Raw genomic sequence first — 7,622 nt, forward strand, 5'->3', positions numbered from 1 at the left:
TGAAGTTCTTCATGGGTAAAATTGAACAAAATTAAAAGTTTGAAGCCAATCAGTGATGTAGATAGAAATAAATCACAAATTAAAGGACTAAATCATAAGATACTGTTCATCTCCTTCTCCAGCGAGTCTAGTTGGGTGGCTATATTCCCATGGCATTCGACGCCTCTTTCCTTCACCAAATTAGATGCAACGTACACACAAACGATCCCGTGATACCTGACTACACGCTAGTGTTAGCTGTTCGGGCTGATCGAGGCTGCAGAGGCGGTGGCCAACCAGACCAGCCATTTTACTGCATAAAACTAACAGTTCATCATTGCTACTTTGAGCTGATGGTTGGGATGCTTTCGGGTCGAATCAAGAGTTGAGATTTTGCACTAGAAGAGACATAGTGTCCCTCTTCCACAGCCTGTAAATAGCTGTAAATAGATGTTATCTTCATGCTCTAGAGAAGGGGGATCGGGGGACCCCAAAGTTAAGAAAAAATCATCTTTTGTCCGGGTTCCCAGCTGCTGCTCGTCTCTCTGTTTCTCTCTCCACCGTGGCCTCCTTCCATAACCACCAGAACCACCGACAGCACCGCCACAGCCAGAGAATAAACGGCGAAGAATAGGATAAACACAGGGAGGGGGGCAGAGGAGGAGAAATGTTTTGGAGAAAAGAGGGAAGCAAGCTGAAGAAACGGGGGAGAAAAAGAAAAAAAAGGAAACAGAGAGGGGAGCTGAATAAAAAAAAACACAGACACGGGGAAACAGAGATAAGAAACCAGACGAAACAGAGGAGAAAGAGAAAAGCAGAAGAGAGGAGAGGAAGACCACTGCAGCAAACACCATCGACTCCGCCATTGCTGTTCCTCCCCATCGCCACTGCTGCAACACTGTGAAGAAGAAGAAAAACAGCAGCACTGGTTGTCACAACCACTGTGCTGAGACTCCGCAATTGTTGTTCCTCCCCATCGCCACCGCAGCAACTCCACCTGAGCCATCGTCAAAAAGGAAAAAAAAAGAGGACGAAGAGACAGAGAAGCAGGAGACAGAAACGGGGAGAAGAAGAAACACAGAAAAAAAAAACACAGAACAGAGAAAGGGCAGAACCGTCGTCTGGCATCGCCATCCACTGCAAGCACACCGCCTGACCGCCGCCGTTAGCCTCCGCTACCACCACCAACAGCACTGCCTCGCCACTCCAGGTAACCTCCTCACCCCCGCTGCCCCTAGTTTATTTGTTCTTTCCTTTCTTTCATTTGCATGCAGAACGTGACTCACATTCTGCAGCAAGTAACTAAGTAGTTACTGTGGTGAGAAAATAATTAAGTAGTTACCCACACGGCTGGGCTGGGTCCAGTCTTGTAGCTGGGCCAATACAGGCCCAACTCACATAATTGGGCCGGGCCCGGGCCAGTTTCATTTAAAAAAATATATTTTTTTGAAGAAATTGAGATTTTCCTGCGTAGTTTTCTACGTTATTTTGATTAATATCGATCTGTATTTTTATATCGTAAAGATACAAATCTGATATTAAAATACCCGGTTTTTTCAAAAAAATATTTTTGTTTTCATGCATACAGCCCAGTCTCTCAAAACTAAAACAAAAAAAACCATAATGTATTTTCATACAACAAAGAAAACTTCAAAAAAATATATATTTTAACATGCATTTTAGCTTTAATAACCAGTTTATTGAGGTCACAAGAACTCGATCAATATTTCAAAAAAATCAAAAATATTTTGTTTTGTTTTAATGTCTGGGATTACGAATTTATACGTAAAACTTATTCCTGATATTAAAAAGGTAGTTCTTTTTATAGATATTAGAACGGTTAGGTTTTCCCCCATGAGATAAGAACTTCCTTACTGAAAAAGGTTTTTCTTGAACCATAGACGGACCACCAATTAAAAAAAAAAACCATGACAAGACCTTAGATTTTTATCTGACAATAAAACAATGCAGCTTACCTTAGGTAGGACGTATTTAGGGTGCTAATACATTCCTTTTACGCAACCAGTCTTCGTACCCGATCTCTGAGACCAGTTAGGGTTTCTAGTGACCAAAATACAAGGTGGCAACTCCCATTCCATTTTTTCCACTAATAAAAGAGAAGAATTCCTTGTCTTCCCATATTTGCCAAGATAGACATACCACACCTGATGAGGGTGGTGGGCGATTGCCCCAACGCCGCACACGTGTGATAAAACCATCGGCCACTATGTCATTTTTCCCATTAACTGTCAACAACAGCAGCCACCACAGGTCAGCTTGAAGGAGGAGGAAGAACAAAAAAGAACAGAAGGCAGAGGCGCCTCTACACTATGAAGAAGGAGAAAAAAACAACAAGAAACACTGGTTGCAACGACAACAGCATAGCCATCCCACCACTAGCATCTCTGCTTGGGACCACTGTCGCTCTGCCAACAACAACAACCACCGTTAGAAACACAAGAAGAAAGGATAAGCAGGAGACAGAAGAGGCGAGAAGAAGAAACACAGAAAAAAACAGAAATAAAGAAGCACAGAGCAGAAGAAAAAACGCAGAGAAGAAGATGAAAGGCCGACCACCGTCCAAGCCGTTCTCTGATCAGCAACCGCCAGCAGCACCGCCTCGAAGCCACGACAAGTCTACCCCTCTTCCTTCCTTCTTCTTCTTCTCCTTCCTTTTCTTCTCCTGGTCCGCTCCCCGCAAGCTCCACTGTTCCGCTCCCCGCAAGGTCCACTGTTCCGCTAATGAGTAGTGGAGCCCAAAATTAGTGGGCTGGGTCCGGCCCAGTCCCATAAAAAAAATTCAAAAATATTTTCAAAAATTTGTGATTTTTCCGCATATGTTTTTTACTAAATTTTGCTTAATATTGGTTTGTATTTTTATTTTGTAAAAATACATATCCGGTATTAAAATACCGGTTTTCATCAAAATATTAAATAAAAAAACAAAAAACATGTTTTTGTTTTCATTCATATGGCCAAGTCTCTGAAAGCAAAAAAAAAATCATATTGTATTTTCATACAACAAAGAAAACTTCAAAAAAATATGTTTTAACATGCATTTTGGCTTTAATGACTAGTTTATTGAAGTCACAAGAACTTGGCCAATATTTCAAAAAAATCCAAAAAATATATATATTTTTTAATGTTTGGGATTACGAATTTATACGTAAAATGTATTCTCAATATTAAAAAGGTAGTTCTTTTATAGACATTAGAACGGTTAGGCTTTACCCGATAAGATAAGGACCTCCTTACCGAGGAGGATTTTTTTTTAAACCGTAGACAAACCAACAATTATAAATACAATGAAACCTTAGCATATATGAAACAAATAAACAATGCAGCTTACCTTAGGTAGGGTGTATTTGGGGTGCTAATACCTTCCCTTTACGCAATCAATCTCCGTACCTGATCTCTAAGACCAGTTAAGGTTCCTAGTAACCAAAAATTAAATGGCGACTCCCATTCTATTTTTCCACTAATAAAGACAAGAATTCCTTGACTCCCTATATTTTCCAGATACCATATTGACATAAAATACCTGAGAGGGTGGACGATCATCGCGACGCTGTATACGTGCGACAATGTTAATGATTTATAATCTGATTGGAACCTTTTTTGTGTGTAATTTCCTGTTAAATAATAAAAAAAGTTTATATTATACTTATTTGAAATTCCATTAATGGATCCTCTAACCTTGACAATTGTTTTATCTTTGTTTAAATCCTTACATCAATGTCTTAACTAATTTTTTGTTGGGTCATCTTGACAAGCACCTAGTGTGCTTTATATACACTAGTTTCTAGTCATTAGTTCTCTTCCATGATTCTTGGCTTGATGACCCAAAATTTTCAATTAGTTTGCCATTTCAATCCTTCACAATCTCTGGATAAGCTGCTAATTTTTCTCATCTCTAGTGTTAACCCTAGGTTTTGATCTTATAACCGGTATAATCTTCTCTTGCTTGCAATATTTTCTTTTTATACGTGAGATTGATCATATAGCTTCTTCTTTTCTTTTTCTCCTTGCTCTATTCTTTATTATAGATCCAAAACTTGAATCTATCCATCCAGTTTGCTAGTATGCCCTTTAGTGGCTTGAATTGGCTGTTTTCTTATATATGGGCATGGACTGCAAGTGTTCTGTTTATGAACCTGATCTGATCATGAGTTTTTCTTCGGCTTTGCAATAGTTCATACTCTGATCGATGGCCCAATTATCTTTCATCAAACAATTTCACCTGCGTATCTTGTAGATTTATTAGCAAATCTCTTATGGTTTGTGATCAGCAAAATCACAGGGCTACAACATATGTGTATATTAAAACCTCAACTTTAATACATAAAAATATAATAAATGTTAAGGAAAAAAGTAAAAGAAAAAGAAAAGTGTCTCGGTGGATGGAAAATTGTGAGCTATGTTTAGGAGTTTGAAATTGTTTTGGGACAAAGTAACGAATGCTCATTATAGTACAATTTTGTTTTCTGACTAGCTGGGTCCAACGAAATATACGCTACAATTGTCAGCTGTTTTTAAAGCTATCATCTTCGTTGGATTTTTCTAGGTCAGATACTGACTTACAAAAATCTATAAACTGTGGGGGTTAGATGGAGTGAATGGGTGAGGGTGGTTAGATGGAGTGAATGGGTGAATGAGTGTGTAGGTGTAGGGTGGTTAGATGGACCGAATGGGTGTGAAGGGTAGCTATTATTTGTCTGTTCTTGTTTATTTTTATATTTTAAAAGTGTTTTTAAAATAATTTAATTTTTTTTATTTTTATTTACATTAAATTTATATTTTTTAGTGTTTTTAGATCATTTTGATACGCTGATATCAAAAATAATTTTTAAAAAATAAAAAAATATTATTTTGATACATTTATGAGTGCTTACTTTGTTTGGAAGTATGGTTGCGGTTGCTTTTCAAAGTGTTTTTGACTCATAAATGTATCAAAATAATGTTATTTTTTTAAAATTATTTTTGATATCACCGTATCAAAATGATCTAAAAACATTAAAAAATATATAATTTAAAGTAAAGAAAAAAATAAACAAAATTTAAAATTTTTCAAAAGCGTTTTTGAAACGTAAAAATAAACAGGTTAAATATATAGGAGTTCATAAGTTTCTCATTTCTTTCTTCTGTGTTTGCCTATTACAATGCACGTAAATATATAGCATTCTTCCTTCTACAGAGCTATAGGAACTTTGAGAAGAAAAACTAAACGGTACATACATTGAAGTGATACTTATTATAAAACTAAAACGGTACATACATTTAAGTGATACTTATTATAAAACTAAAACGATACGTTTTGACTATAATTGAAATGGTGAGTAAGGATTTGAAACGGTTACTTTTTGTGAATTCCTAAAAAAAAATCATTCTTCTCCTTCTTCAGCTGGAAACAATTGCCCCTTCTTGAATCCAACTTTGTCCCCAAGGTTGAATTGTAGAAATCTCCACTTCAATTCATCAAGGTATTCCTAAGTAGCGTCAGCAGGGGAGAGATCCTCCCAATGTATTAGGACTTGAGTAATGGCCTGATTCTGTCGTTTTGCAATTCGCCTATCTAATATGGTTCAGGGTTGCAGGACAGGGGTTTGCGGCGTCGTAGGAGGAGTGCCCTGCACTGTATTATTACCTACATGCCTTTTAAGCTGGGATACGTGGAACACTAGGTGAATCAAAGTTGTAGGAGGTAGATCAAGCTTATAGGCCACACTTCCTATTTTGGCAATCACCTGGTATGGCCTGTAATACTTCGTAGCTAGTTTTTATGAGGATCTATGTGTTGCTGACTGTTTCTGGTATGGTTGAAGCTTGAGGTAGACATAGTCATTAACTTCAAAACTTCTATCACTTCTTTTTATGTTTGCTATTGTGGTCATCCTATTCTGAGCCCTTTGGAGATGATTCTTGACCTTTTTAATCACTTCCTCCTTAGTGGACAAATACACATCCACTGATTCCACAACTGAATCCTTAGGAAAGTAGGGAATGTGTAAAGGTGGAGAAACCCCGTATAATACATCGTAAGGATTCATGTTGATAGCTGAGTGTAATTGGTATTGTAACACCATTCAACTAAAGACAACCACTTAACCTATTGATTAGGGCAATCACCTGTCATACATCTCAGGTAGTGCTCAATGTATTTGTTAATGACTTCTGTCTGGCCGTCCGTTTGAGGATGATATGCTGATGAGCAGTGGAGATTAACCCCTTGACTGTGAAACAACTCTTTCCAAAATCAACTCAAGAATACCGAATCTCTATCACTAGTTATAGAAGTTGTTAGCCTATGCAGTTTATATATGTTATTCATGAATAGTTTGGCCACCCCTGAAGCAGATTAAGGGTGACTTAGGGCTATGCAATGCACGTATTTGCTGAAACGATCCACTATGACCATGATAACATCATTTCCCTCCAACTTGGGAAGGCCTTCTACAAAATCCATATTGATGTAGATGAATGGGGCGACAGGAATGGGTAATGGCTGTAAGAGTCAAGGGCTAGCCACATTTTAATGTTTGTTCCTCTAGCAGGTACTGCATTCCCTGATGTATTGCCTGATGTGTTTTTGTTGTCCTTTCTAGTAGAATAGACCCCCAATAATCTTAGATGTTATTGTCATGCCTGAGTGTCCCCTCATGGCTGAGTTATGAAACATAGAAATGAGCTTGTGTCGCAGTTCTGGATCCCTGTTTACCACCACTTTTCCTTTCATGCTAAGATGATCATATTATTTTTTAAAAAATTAAAGATTCATTTCAAAACTATTTTTAACTTATTTTATATTTTTATCTATTTAATCAAATACGTTTTTATCTCATATGTTTTGAAAACACTAACCAAATGCAAATGTAGTTTTAATGTATCGTTTTAGGCTTGAATTCAAGAAAAAATATTGATTATATTGATATAATAATTTATATATGAATGTATTAATTCGAAATTGATTGAGAAAAGCCTCAATTTTAATACATAAAAATATAATAAATGTTAAGGAAAAAAGATAAAGATAAAGAAAAGTGTCTCGGGGTTGGAAATTGTTTTGGGAGAAAGTAACGAATGCCCATTACGGTACAATTTGGTTTTCTGGCTAGCTGTTTTTAAAGCTACTAGGGTGAGAAAAAAACTAAAAAAATGATTAAATCAACAAAATTAAAAAAAATAACTGAAAAAATCAAACCGAAAAAAACCAATTAAACCGATTAAAATTAAAAAAAAAACCGGGCGGTTCGGTTCGATTTCGGTTTTATAAGCAAACAGAAAAAAACCGAACTAAACAAAAAAATCAAACCAAACTGAAAAATAATAATTCAATTTAATTATTTTTTTATAAAAACTGAACCAAATAAAAAATAATCACTCCTAAAAGCTATCATCTTCGTTGGATTTTTCCAGGTCACGGATTCTATGAACTGTGGAAACACATGTTTTCAAACATATAGTCTGGTCAGGACAGATCAGCTTTCTATCTTTTCACTTTGGAAGCACATGTTCTCCATGCCCAAAAATTTTCAGGACAGAAAAATAGTCAAAGATAATCTTTAAGCATCAAATCTCAATTCTACCAACCAAATTTCCATTAATCAAATATCTTAATCAAAATATATACATAAACCATAACAAAA

At 36.4% G+C, this 7,622-nt stretch overlaps 1 long non-coding RNA gene across 1 annotated transcript; it reads left to right on the plus strand.

The window, feature by feature from the left end:
* The first annotated feature begins 368 nt into the window (after positions 1-368).
* Positions 369-5,832, plus strand: LOC133668939 (uncharacterized). Its single transcript, XR_009833827.1, has 2 exons — positions 369-1,189; positions 5,574-5,832. It is a non-coding gene; the product is annotated as an uncharacterized LOC133668939 (long non-coding RNA).
* The last annotated feature ends 1,790 nt before the right edge of the window (positions 5,833-7,622 follow it).

This window comes from Populus nigra, chromosome 12, assembly GCF_951802175.1.
Source record: "Populus nigra chromosome 12, ddPopNigr1.1, whole genome shotgun sequence".
Taxonomy (NCBI): domain Eukaryota; kingdom Viridiplantae; phylum Streptophyta; class Magnoliopsida; order Malpighiales; family Salicaceae; genus Populus; species Populus nigra.